The sequence below is a fragment of the Cyanistes caeruleus genome, chromosome Z, assembly GCF_971803275.1.
Source record: "Cyanistes caeruleus chromosome Z, bCyaCae1.hap1.1, whole genome shotgun sequence".
NCBI lineage: Eukaryota > Metazoa > Chordata > Aves > Passeriformes > Paridae > Cyanistes > Cyanistes caeruleus.
The window spans coordinates 70,176,628-70,190,826 of record NC_141732.1 but is presented as its reverse complement, the minus strand read 5'-3'; the positions used below and the strand labels follow the sequence as shown (position 1 = coordinate 70,190,826).

The window sequence follows — 14,199 nt, the reverse complement described above, 5'->3', positions numbered from 1 at the left end:
AGGGATAAATATATTTACCATTGGTCTGTAGACATTTCATCTGTAAGAAGCTGGCTGTGCCTAAGGCAAGATACACAGTGATAAAGCATATGACTTTATAAGAAATACAGGATTCTCAACACAAGGAAAAAGATTGAATTTTAGTGATAGGTATGAAACTCTTGTTCCTTGCACGAGTTAATCACAAGAACTATCACAAGGAAATACATTATTTTCAAGTTTGCTTTGCCTAGGCTGTTCTGTTTCAATCTCCAGAACAATACACATCTGTCTCTTATGTTCCTTTCTGTTATCACACCTCAGTTACTGTTGCCTACTCCTTTCACTCTGACTAACATGCTGCATTCTTCCAACTTCTGATAATACTTCCACCCCCTCAAGTGACACTGTCATCCACTGGCTTCCTTGCTGTTTCTTGTCCCTTGCATGGCTCCCAACCCTATGCTCCTCACTCACTCTGTTCTAAAACTCATCATCTCAGTTGCATGGAACCTGTTTTTGAGACAGAAATGCTACACTTGTAATGGAAAGTGGCTTAACTTTTACGTTTTTAACATGAAGGCAGGATACCTCCTGCCTTGTATATTAGCTTCCATATATGCAATACTATACTCTTGCAGTATAGGTCTTTTCACATTACATTATTTCCTCTTCATTTAACAGTAAGAAGAGGTTCAGTTCAGTTTTCAGCAGACCTGAATTTTACAAAGGTTTATAGCAAAGTCCAACTCAACAAAACTTCACTTCCAGAAGAGGAGGCTTCCATTTCATGAAGATCACTTTACTGGAATTAGTACTCACTATCTTGAAGGTACATTAATGGAAAAACCCAAAGAATGAAAATATGAAGAAGATGCTCCTTTGATCTCTTTCTGTGAAAGGTATAAAATAGTATATTTGCAATCCCTGCTTGGCACAAAAAAGTATTGAAAAATTTATCATATCAGCTGCCTAGAACATACCTCGGGACTTCTATTCCCTGGGGAAAGAAAATTTTGATCCAATCTGCTTCAAGACTGCTCACTTTAGTTAAGCCATGTCATTATGATGGCTAACAGCCAAATTTCTTTCCTAATCATACACTTGGAAGTGTAATGATGATTGATCTGCTGTGTAATTTACCCACAAACTATTTATCTATTGTGATAATTATGAATGCAATTAATACTCTCTGCAAAGACAGAGATGCATAGTTTTTCTCACTACTGTCTAAAAGACTGGAGAAGATCACTCAATGGCAAACAAATGAAGAAAGATTGTATGATTACATGTGTAAAACTTTTGATAACTCCGCCCATTAAAGAAAACTTCTGCATTATTTCAAATGGCAGACTAACAGAGATGAGGAAAAGGTGCAGCTGTTTTTTTCACAAACAAGTTTATAATTAAATTCAATTGAGGATTTAAACTAAATATTATTTCTAATATTAACTGCCACAAAACCTTAGCCCAGTTGATGTATGAAGAGCAATTGGAATTATTGACATTCCACTATTGAAGTGATTAATGTATCAATAACTTGTACTAATATTGCTGGAGAGGATTAGTTAAATGATATGATTGTTTCCTGGTCCCTTTTTGGTTCTGTTCACATAGACTTAAATAAAGCAAAAAGAAAAAGATTAATTTAGGAAAAAAGCTGTGGTTATAGAAAGTAAACCTCATGTGTAACATAAAAAGCACATTATATGAACCAAAATCACTGTTGATTTTACATACACCTCTTCAGCTTTCAATGTTTACAAAACAACTCTTTCTGAGTAGATCCGATTCATCATGTTGATCATACTCCAGAAATGCTCCTCAGTATTAAGAGGAAGCTGCCACTTATACACTGATACATCTCTTCAAAATCAAGACCATACTTCATGGAATGAGATTTGTCATCACTATGCTATTCAATTTGTTTTTGACTCGAGAATCACACAACATTTCTTCAGATTCCAAGAACAAATTCTGACTCATCACATATGGGGGACAGTCTGAGGTACAGCAGCAAAACTCCTCTTACCAGTGTATACTTTATTCATGCACCCAGACCTCGCTACTTGTGCTCTTTTACCAGCTGTGAAAAAGTCACTCTTAATCCTGACCACAATTTGCACTTTAACTCACCTTATTGGCAACCAAGTGCTCTATAAATAAAACATTACTCAAAGCCATTTAGACTTGACCATTAGAATATAAAATCACCATCTACTTTGTTCATGCAAATAAGGAGTAAAGGGAGTCAATGGAAATTAATTTATAGGGACTTACTGCTCTGTATCTAATCATTTATCTAATCATTCTGAGACTGCATGGCTGTGTTTGCCTGACAGGAATATTACTTCCAGTGACTGGGAGAGAATGTGCATGGATATTTTATTTAGAGACATACTACTTCTGCTTTTCATGATCCTCAGAGTCTTACAGTAGTCTTACAGGTATAAGATTTCTTATTAATTAAAAAAATAATCACTTTTTATGGCTGTGCCTGCACCAAGTTTTCCCTTAATTTAAAATTCATGTACCTCACTTCAGAAAAAAGTAATTAACAGACAGTCCATCATCTTTTAGAGCAGGTTATTCTCCTCATATACAGTTAAATTACACAGTACCAAGTCATTCTTGTACCAGCTTACTAATTTAAAATATTTAAAGGACAGTAGAAGCCATTATTTCTTTCTCAACATCAATATAGTATTATTAAAAAAGAAAACCCTCAACAAGTTTGAAAATAAGCAAATTCTTATGCCAGTTCAAAATTTATTTTCCCTTTCCAATACTATTGCTCTTTCGTCTTTTGACAGTAACTACTGTTAAAGTGAAGATACCGATTTTCCCTCAGGGCCAAGAAAAACAATTGCAAGTTGCATGTCATTTTCATTTTTTAAAATGTATATTTTAAAATATGTTCCATGCAGTAAGCAAAAAACACTGAGTAAGTGTGGTGGTGCATTCCCCCTGCTCCCTGCCCCTCGGGCTGCACTGTGATCTCAGAAATGCTCATTAGACCTCAGCCTTGACAAACAGCACCTGGACTAAGCTCTTGATCCTATTAGAAATAGTGGCTGCTCCCAAGAACTTGTGCTGTCTAGCACAAACCACTTTGGAAATTTATTTTTCTTGTCTGAATAACAACTTCAGTGGAACAACATTTTTGAAACTGAAGTTACTAACCTGCATGGTGGCCAACATTGAAGATTATTATTACTTCAGCCAATTCTCTTGTCACCCTAGAAACAGTGGTCCTAAGCAGACCTTTCCTTTAAGAAGGAATTTCTTCTCAGAACAGATTGTTAGACTAGAATTCACTGGAATGAACTATCCAGGGAGTTTGTGGAGTCACCATCCCTGAAGGTGTTAAACAACTGGATGTGGCACTAAGTGTCATAGGTCTATCAATAAGTTGGTGACCAGTAAGAGGTTGAAGTTGATGATCTTAGAGGTCTTCTGCAACCCCAGAACCAGTTCTGAGCTCTTCTGGCCTGCAGTGGTCTGTGATCAGCAAATTCTTCTGAGTGGGGCACCTCTCAGCAAGTTTGATGAGTACTTGGAAGACCAGTGAAAAACGACAATGGATCCTGGACTAATAACCTCACTCCTTGAGGCTCAGCCTGCTGAGAAGATGCAAAAGCATCCAATGTGAGTATTTCCCTGACCTTGAGAGAAATTTTTCGTGATTACCTTGTACATACACCTTCAGTGTGCAAGTGTGAATAAGCTAAAGCAAATGTGCTATGAACATTGCTCTCAGATTGTTAAGTGATTTAGGTTTGTAAGGAAGTTAGGCCTTTGTAAGGAAAGGAACTTCCTTTGTAAGGAAATTAGGAGGTGAATTACTGTTGTGCTTACAGTAAATTATATAGAATCTTTTGATAGATTATTTAAATATCAATCACAGAATCACAGAATGACTAGGTTGGAAGAGACCTCCAAGATCATCAAGTCCAACCCAGCCCTAACACTTCAACCATGGCACCAAGTGCCACATCCAGTCTTTTAAACACATCCAGGGATGGTGACTCAACTATCCCCCCAGGCAAACCATTCCAGTACTTTATCACCCTTTCTGTAAAAAACTTTCCTAATATCCAACCCTTGGTGCAGCTTGAGGATGTGTCCTCTTGTTCTCCCAGTTGCTGCCTGGAGAAAGAGACCATCCCCCACCTGCCTACAGCCACCTCTCAGGAAGTTGTAGAGAGTGATAAGGTCACCCCTGAGTCTCCTTTTCTCCAGGCTAAACAACCCCAGCTCCCTCAGTTGTTCCTCACAGGGTTTGTGTTCCAAGCCCCCCACCAGCCTCGTTGCCTCCTCTGGATGTGCTCAAGTGTCTCAACATCCTTCCTGAACTGAGGGGCCAGAACTGGACACAGAACTCAAGGTGCAGCCTCAGCCATGCCAAGTACAGGGGGAGAATGAGCTCCCTGCTCCTGCTGGCCATGCTATTCCTGATCCAGGCCAGGATGCCTTTGGCCTTCTTGGCCACCAGGGCACACTGCTGGCTCATGTTCAGCCAGCTGTCACCAGTACCCCCAGGTCCCTTTCCACCTGGCCACTGTCCAGCCACACCATCCCCAGACTATAGTGTTGCAGGGGGTTATTGTGGCCAAAATTAAGGACTCAGCATTCAGACTTATTAAATGTAATCTTATTGGACTCTGCCCAAGCATCCAACCATTCTAAGTCTCTCTGCAGAGCCCTCCTACCTTCCAACAGATCGACACACACTCCCAGCTTAGTGTCAACTGCAAATTTACTAATGAAAGATTCAATACCCTCATCCATGTCACCAATAAAAATACTGAACAGAACTGGCCCCAGCACAGACCCCTGAGGAACACCATTTGTGACTGGCTGACAGCTGGATACAGCACTGTTCACGACCACACTCTGGGCCCAATCTCACCCAGCCAGTTCCTAACCCAGCAAAGAGTGCTTTTAGCAATTAAATGTGCTATTAAGTTTAAGTGCTGAAATTACGCCTAAATTATTGGTCAAATCTGGGCCAAGTGGTCTAGTCCAAACCTGGTGACCCTACAGGGCTGTCTCTCTTAATTATTTTTATCCTTCATCCTTTCCTATCCTTGCCCTTTTTCTATTCCCAGCCTACATGTAGATAATTTTTGGTTGCTTTTAGTTTTAGGTTGATTGATTTTAGGTTCTAGTCCATTTTTTCCTGTGCTTTAATCAAGTAGAATGAAACTTGCTGATGAACTTTGTTGCACTTTCACTTAAATATGAAACCTGCCTTGGCCACCACCTTTGTTGGTGATTCTTTGAGCAACATAAAACATTCATTTGCAACAGTAAACTAGTAATGGTGAGTATTTCCTCACAACACTAATCTACAGATTCATAGTGAGACAGCTTAACATAAAAGGTATAATACTACATATGCATACATGAGTAATATATGCCTACATAGACATAGATACACATAAACATAAAACCAGATATATTCACTAAAATTTATTCTGAAATATTGAAAACATTTACATATGTGATATACCAAGGTTAAAAAAAATACCACCATCATGAAAACATGCATGTGCCTTTATAATCATATCATCTACTTCCAAAATGTATTGGTAGGCGTGCAAAAGAACCCATATTCTTGAAAAAAAACAGGGGTTTATGAACTTCCCATTACAGAAAAGTAAACAAAAAGCAACCAAGAAAACAATATACCAAAACAATGTAAAACCATGTCTATTCATAATAATATTTAATTTATCACTTCATCTAAAAACATTCCAAGGAAATTAAGAAACTTATGTATATACAAAAAGTAATTTACCAGCAAAAGCATAGGTAAAATTTTAAAAACTGTATAAGGTAAAAAATACACCCTTTCAGACTGACCAAAATAGGATCAAAGTGAGAAATAGATAATACACAAAAAGTGACAGGAGAGGACTAGATGGATGATTGTCTTAATAGTTTAACATCTTCTATGGAAACAACTTACAATCTAAATTAAATAAAAGAAAAAGATGGTAACACCATATCCACTTCTAATGTTGTGAAACAATTTAGTTGCAAGGGGCTGGAAATAAATGGTCTTTAAGGTCCCTTCTATCCTAAACCATTCTATGGAGCTATGAAATTGTAACAAACATATTAAACAACTAAAAGGCTGATGGGCAAGATCAACAAAGCAGCACAGTTTAGGCAAAAACAAATATATGGTCTCTGCTACAACGCTAGTTTAAGATGTTGTGATTTTGGAGATTGTCCCTCAGTTAAAAAACAGACTACACCCTATTTTTTTGGGACAATAAAATAAATGGATAGCTCAGTATCCAGCTGTGCATAGCACACTGAGAATTAGTCCCAAGTTACATCAACTAACGAGCTGCTATCAAATGAAACATGCTAAAAGTCAAATGCTAAACTAAGAAAGAAACAACAAATTAGAAAATATGGCTTAACCTTCACCTCACACATGCTCTCAGGCACCAGCATATTCTGTATTTAACTCCTATCATAAATGGATTTCTGAGTCATGGCAATGCAATAAACAGTAATTACTAGCAATAACTATAAATTACAATGTATAATTTTCTACTTCATTTAAACATATAATCTGCCTATACAAGCAACAAAAGTACCACACCTGTCAGAAACGAGATCCAGCATATTGATCATAATGTCAAGTCAGACTGGTTCCTAGTTCCTAGCAGCTGTCATTTTATTGCAAGGACTATTGTTTTGTGTAATAGCATTTTATCTTATTTTCTTTTAAAAAAGTGCATGAAATGGATTAAATAATGAGCAAGCTCCCAAATTAGGGGAAAAAAATCCCCATAATCCAAAGACAGAATTTCTTATTCTTAAAATTATACCCAATTTTAAATTGTAAGTAAAAAACTACTGATCAGTATAAGAACAGAAATAAAATTGTTCACATATATGAAAAAAATTTTCCAAGTTTACAATTTGATTGAATGCAAACCTTCACATTCAGTGTTACTGTACCGTAGGCAAAATATTAGAAGAAAAAATAAATGCTTTTAAGTAGATCACACTGTTTCTCAACAATCAATTACTATATATCTGTTCTGCACAAGAGCCCTGACAGTATAAACAAGTATATTACTGAAGCATGAAGAACAAGGTCACTTTAAGCCTCTGTGTCACTGGGATATGGATATGGTATGTATGGTCATTTTTCCATTAAACTAATCCATCATGAAATCCTTTATTAGATTTTTAGGTTACTGAAATTTTAAGGATGGAGCAAGGAAATATATCAATGTTCTCCAGTTAAACAAATAGAACTCACTTCATTTAATTCTCTTTTCTTTCTCATAACACTTTATTTTTTTATTGCTTATGAATGGACTCTGAACTAAAATGCCTGTGCTTCGTCTATTTTATTGTTTTACTCATTTTTCTTTTTCCGCACAGCTTCACATCTAAGATTCTAGAAAAAAATGGTGATTTTCTAGATTTATTTTTTTTCCTCCAAAGAGACTTAATCAGAACCTTTTTCTCCAATTTGATGTTCAGGGTCACTAGCCATTGATGACATTCTCTGGGAAAGTGGCATTCCTTTTCTGTGAGGCACATCCTATCCAGAAAAACTGCTTTAATGAGAATTGCTTCATTAGTGGTTGTGTAATCTCTATCCTGAACTTGATTATTAATGATTTTATCTTACTGCTTTACATACTTGCTGGCTTGAAGGTCTTTAAATGTTTCCAAGTTTTCAATGTGCCGGCAGCCCAGAACGCATGTGTTTCATATTACATAATGAAAGTGCTTATCATACATCGGTCGTTTTTGACTGTGATAAATTTGGGTCCACTAAGCAGTTTGCAAATTTCTGTTTATCTTAGCAGAACTGTAACTGTGATATACCTGCATTTTTAAGCTGTCAGTAATGACAATGCTTCACCAAATCATAAGCATGGAATTTTTGGACCTTAGGTTTAACTTCTTTGATCACCAAGTTAAGCATTACACATGATTTTTTCGTTGTAAATATTTTTTTTCTGGCTCTTGTAGATCAGCAGATTGTTAAGGAGCTAGTGATAGGATTTACTAGACTCTGTAATTGTAGGGCAGAGGTATCCTATATATTCAGATAAGATTTTTACTAACATTGCCATGATCTGATGTAGAACTGGTACATCACACAATCATCAGGGTTGGAAGAGACCTTCAAGATCATCCAGTCCAACTGTCAACAGAGCATCACCATTATCACCCCAAGTGCCATATCCAGGCACCTCTAATATGAAACTTGTGGAAAACGAATTAGTTGTACGGACTGTTTAACCTATGTAAGAGTTTTTGGTCTTCTAGTTAGTATCTCTGAGATATGAAATACATGTGAAAAGAAATCTCAGCTGAATAAAGAAAAAAAAAAAGTCTTCTCTTCAGTGAGGAAATAGACTTCGGAAGATGAGGGATAGCAGAAAGAAATGTGAAGGACAATATGCATGTCTTGCATAAGTGAAAACAAAAGCTGGTAGAAATAAAGCTAGTATGCTTCCTGGATACTTGCAAGCTCAATGAACAGTTGACAGTAAAAATTATAGTAGTATTAGTTGAGTGGGGAGAAGGAAGACAGGATCATAACAGAAAGCAGAGGCCAGAGAAATATTAAGAACAGACAGCTAGGGTCTGAGATGGAACTTCTGTAAGAATGACAGTGGGTTTTCTACTATTTTTTGTGTTTAGCAGGTTCGCTCTTTCACAGCACAGGGTTTGAATTAATCCTCCGTTTACTTTGAAACACTATTCCAGAGAATTACAACTACAGCATTAAAAACACAAATGGATGTTGCTGAAGGACACAAAATGATTCACGTGAACACTTCTCAGTGTTAGAATAGGAAAAAGAAGAACTTTGTTCTCTGACTCCAGTATTTATAGATTCTTGACAATGACCAGGGATTGGATAATTAAGTTACCACTTTCCCAAGCACACTGATCATGTGAAATGTCCATCAAAAGACATTTCTTAGAAGGAATGTGATAAACAACTTATGTTTTTAGAACTTTCATGGGAAAGTAACTAAAACTATGAAAACATTATCAGAAGGCTTTAAGTTTCAGGGCAACAAAGGGACTCTATGTGGAATGCACACTACACCTAATTATCTAAAACATAAGGATAAATAAAGCTTGCAAAAGGAATAGTATAGCCTAGTATCTACAGTTGTCTTAAAAACTTCTTGACCCATACAAGTGGGTATGCAAAATTCATGCAAAAGAATTTAAATAATTTAGATTTCTGCTCTCTCCATTTCTCCCTTTTATTGCTTTATGCTTGCTTGTCTTGGTATGCAATCCAAGACATACTTCAAATCTGAAAATGAGCTTAGAAACTGAGACTAGTCTTTCAACTACATGAAAATAGTTCCAGAGTCCAACTGGTGACAAGACACCAGCCAGACAGGGTCAGCATCACAGAGGATGAAGAGAACAACTGTAACCTTCTCATCAGCATAATTGGGATGCTGCAGTGTCTTATTATAGGATTAACTTTCAAAAAGTGTAAAATATGATTCACCATTCCAAGTCAGAATAAATTTCTATATGGCATGCTTAAAGGTTATGGCTACTACACCTTAGCCCAGACTGTTACAAAGTGAGTGGACAAGTGAACTCTCAACAGATCAACAGAATTCTGTAAGAATTTTTCCTAAGCATTATCATTCATCTTATGACTCTATCATACGTATTTTACTTATTATGACTGGTTTTGGATTAAAACCAAAAGGTTCCTCCAAACTGTTTTCTCTTTTATGTAACATAAGTATCTCCAAATATCCCTTGCTAAACCAAGCTGTAATTACAATTAACTAACTCCTTCTACAGATGTGACATCTCCATTATTTAGTAATTACATCATTTATTCTTCCATTATTTGTCCTGAATTTCCTGCAGTTTATCACCTCGCAAAACATGCAGTTTTTTCTGCCTGTTAAATTCCACATTACAATTCATGGCATCATAAACCATGGCTGAACCACACCTGCATACTTTGAACAGCCTAAGGGATCCTCCCTGAAAATGAATGATCAACAACAAAGTCTTCTTCACTGATGAGGATGTGTTAAAGAAAACAAATGCTATAAAGATGAATGGAAGAAACTAACCATATTTAAAAGTTTCTGTTGTGTAATTCAGACATAGAGTATAATAAATTACAGGGTTCAACAAAACAAGAAGTTACAATTACTGAAAAACTATACTCTTGGGAAATGCTGTTCTACATGTTGATGTTACACACAGGATTGAAGCACCTACTTTAATCTTACTAAAAAGTCTGGAAGTAGTAGCTCACTAAAACAGAAGTGAAGGGGACAATAGAAACAAATCATCTAAGTGTCAAAAACTCTCATGAGGAAAGCCATGTTACCTCCCCTGTTTCAAGAGGAATAGGCTAGCGATATTAAATAAAAATGCTATAGTTAGTTGTCTTCCTCTTGCACAAACAAATCCAAACAATACATAGAACTGGACAACAACAAAGAATAGAATAGAGTATTTCAGTTAGAAGTGATCCAGAAAATGTTTAAACAAGTTGTATTTTTCTAGTTATTTAAATTTCAACAATATCATGATGAAAGAAAAATATCATTAAACATTAAAATGTTTAATGATATTTGTGAATATCAAAATCTGATATGTGATATGTGAATCACATGTGAAATTCAGGGGAAAAGTTAATTTTTTTTTTTTATTGTAATAAGTAACTTTATAGGAAAGAAACTACACTGCAGTAGTAAGAAATCTATTACTATTTTTTATTTATCATTTGAAACACTGAACACTGTGTTTGCAAAAGAGCTTTCAAAATCACTGTATGTTTTCAGAAAATCTTTTAAAAGCATGTACATATGTGCTTGCACACCCATATACAATTTATACCTAATTTTTGTTCATTTATTTGAATTTTAGTTATATTTGACATTCTATATCTGGTTCTTCTCTTACCATGGAACCCAAACTGTTAAAAACACTCATTAAAAAGGATTGTTGAACAGAGGTTCCCTAGGCAGCTAATTACAAGCAGCAGCTGTGTAGCTCCATAAACACAATTACATGCATCTTATGTTCCATGCCTCATATTATGCAGTATAGTATTAAATTTTATTTACATAACCTATACACAAATTAGACTATTAGCTGTAAAATCTGTCAGATACACTTATTTCTCATTTCAAAATTAGAACCATTTTCCTGTGCTTTACCTGGCCCATTCAAACAACACTACACATTATTCTATTAAAAATTCAAACCAAAGCACAGATTTTAATTGATTTAAAGTAAGTTTAGTTGTGCTTGCCTTTTATAGCTTTGCTCCTTTTCTTATTCCAAATACAATGATAAAGAATTATATGCTCACAGAAAACAAAAATGTACACATAAATCTTGGAAAGACATATTTCTCAAAGTGGAGGACCAGGGCTATTATGTTCCAGTAAGATTCTTCTGATTTGTGCAGCATGTATTGATCATGTCTCTGCAGCAGGTATCAGCTTTAATGAAAGAAATTTATGCTGCTATCCAGCATTTTGGTAAACTGACCAAAAGACAGATTAAATCGACTTCACTTACACATCTTATTAATTACCATGCAAGAGAATTCTTGCCACAGGTAATGTAAAAAAATCTAATTTTTAAAATGGAAAGGAAAGAAAAAAAATATTAAATTGTTATGAACAGCAAGAATTCTACTCAAAGCTATATTTTCCTAAATTTAAAATACTCCATTGTTCAACAGAATTACAAAGAAAGAAGAAATTCTACTAGTAACTTATTAGTGTTTGTATTAGAAAATGTCTAATACCAGTAGGCACCCACTATTTTAACTGCAGCTGAAACAGCTGTTTTGAATAGCCTGAGCATCTGTATCATTATTGCCAAAGAGATGCAACAGTATAGCAAGAGGAATAAAACCAGCTTTACTATCAATAACTACCACTGAAAAGAACGAAGAGTCACCTCTTTACAGACAATGAATAAGGGTCTACCTGAGTATATGCCAAGATTAAGGATACTTCAAATTCGGTAAGCTTTCCAGAACAAGCAGGAAGAGTGCATTCTGACTATTGTTAATGATTCATTCTGACATATGTTGCTCCTCTCCTGCTAAAAAACCTTGTAATTGATATAATTTCTTCGGCAGCACTCATTCTGCATAAAAAGATAAACAGACAGACAACTAGCTGATCCTAAGGTGAAAAAAACAGCTTCTGAAACTCAAGGGCAAAACAAGATGTGCTAGACTTTGAATATAAACAGTGTACAATGAGTTACAACTCACAGCTTATGTTCAGAATTATGCACAACCTACATATGAACATGGGCATAATGATACAAATTCGAAGGTACATGATCAATGGTTTTCTAAGGTATTTTGCAAACATAATCTTTCCAGTCATAAGTTTTTTTTTAGAGCTGGTGTATTCACCAGCTGCTTTTGTGTATGCTTGACAGCCCAAACATGATTTTCTTAGGTTTTAATTTCAAATCTCATTCATACAACATTTCTCTGGGATGAAGAAGAACATCCATCATCCCTCAGGGGAAGGAATTTCAAAACTGTAATCTACAAAGACTAATGTCAGACATCTGTCCAGATGGCAGGGACCAAGAGCTTACAAAGTACCTGCAGGAAAGGTACTGAAGCTGTTTTGGTCCTACCACACTCCACGCGACTCAAATGGAATAAATTTTTGCCATTGAACCTAAAGAACAATTCTAACATCTACAATAATAAAGAACAATTCTACCATCACTCTGGAGAATGAAAAGAGAATGGTTAATGTTGTTACTTTAGAAATCTGACACAAAACATAATTCAGAATGTGTGTAAATTACTTTCAAAAAAAAAATTGCATGTATAATCCTTGGCAGGACAGAAGGGTTGGGGCAGTAGATGAAAAGGAGAAGAAAAACACATCATCAGATGTGAAGACTCAAGGAATATATGTGTAAAAATAATTCTGATTGCAGGAGAGCAAAAGATACAACAGAGCCAAAAGAGCTGGAAACAGGAATGAGTAAGACAGCTGGAGAAAATCAGAGGCAGAGTAGCACACTGTTTTAGTGTGTTTTTACTACTGATTAAATCAGAATTTTCTACACTGTTTCATGATTTGAAGTGATCCATCAGTAACAGAAAGGCAGTCAATACCTCCCCACACAAGTTGCTAAATTTCTGTAACTTGTTTGAAATGCTTATCTGTGCCACACTGCAAAACACAAGCAATTGGATGGCTTCTTTTTCATCTTTCACTAGGGACTGTGCTCAGACATTCTATATTAAATTAAACTTTTTTATAGAATTTTACTTATTTTAAGGCAGGCTGTTTATTTCTGTTTAATTCTTCTAGTCAGAGAAACTGCTTATGAATAATTCAAAGTTTTGTTAAAATTGTATTTCTATAGCCATCAAGCAGAAGCACAATACTACCCCTGTCATTATCAGCAACTCCTACACTCAAGAAGGAAAAAAAACCTCTATTGGATCAAAAAGAAAAGAAAACATCTATTGGAATCAGCCTGAGAGCAAAATTATACTGGCACAAGAGGAGAGAAAAGAGCAACTTGAAAGATAAATCATTATTGTAGAAAAGAAGTTATATTCTGTATTGTAGAAAAGAAGTTAAATTCTGTGTACTAGCATTATCGTGCCATGATGTATAATTTATTTTTTATTAAAAGAAGCAACTGGGCATTTTAGCCTAGAACCTCTCCTTTGTCTAGCTACATCAAAATAAATCACTTTAACTATTTACATCATCAGTTTTACCCTAATTAGCTAAGTACTGTGGATTAAAGAACAATGTTGAAAACCTGATGTTTTACCAGGAATGCTTCCAATGTAGAGGATGCTTGACCAATGTTCCCTTTCAACATAACAAGAAAGAACTATCCAAGGCTTTTAAGTGCTGGCATTTGTTCTTAGAATGCTAGCCAAATTCCAGATCACTTGGTTACATTATGCTTACTTGAATTCCTTCTCTATGCCAGAAACAGACACACTATTCTTATTTTTATACTCTAAATACATAACTGAATTGTTAGTACACAAAAGCAATACTATTTCTGAAAGAAAAAGCAGTTGCATTTCAGTGATCTCCAAGTGGATTCTAGTTACATTACACACATTCTTTAATAATGCTATACAAAAACCACAGTAGAAGGACAAATGTGCACAGTTAATAAGCATTTATTGAATAACAAAGA

General features: G+C 35.5%; 1 protein-coding gene and 1 long non-coding RNA gene across 7 annotated transcripts in view; one reads left to right on the top strand and one right to left on the bottom strand.

Moving 5' to 3' along the window:
- PRLR (prolactin receptor) overlaps window positions 1-14,199 on the bottom strand; it is a 152,458-nt gene that overhangs the window by 132,192 nt on the left and 6,067 nt on the right. The window lies entirely within an intron of this gene.
- LOC111941139 (uncharacterized) lies at window positions 805-13,506 on the top strand. Its single transcript, XR_002869864.2, has 2 exons — window positions 805-881; window positions 13,399-13,506. It is a non-coding gene; the product is annotated as an uncharacterized LOC111941139 (long non-coding RNA).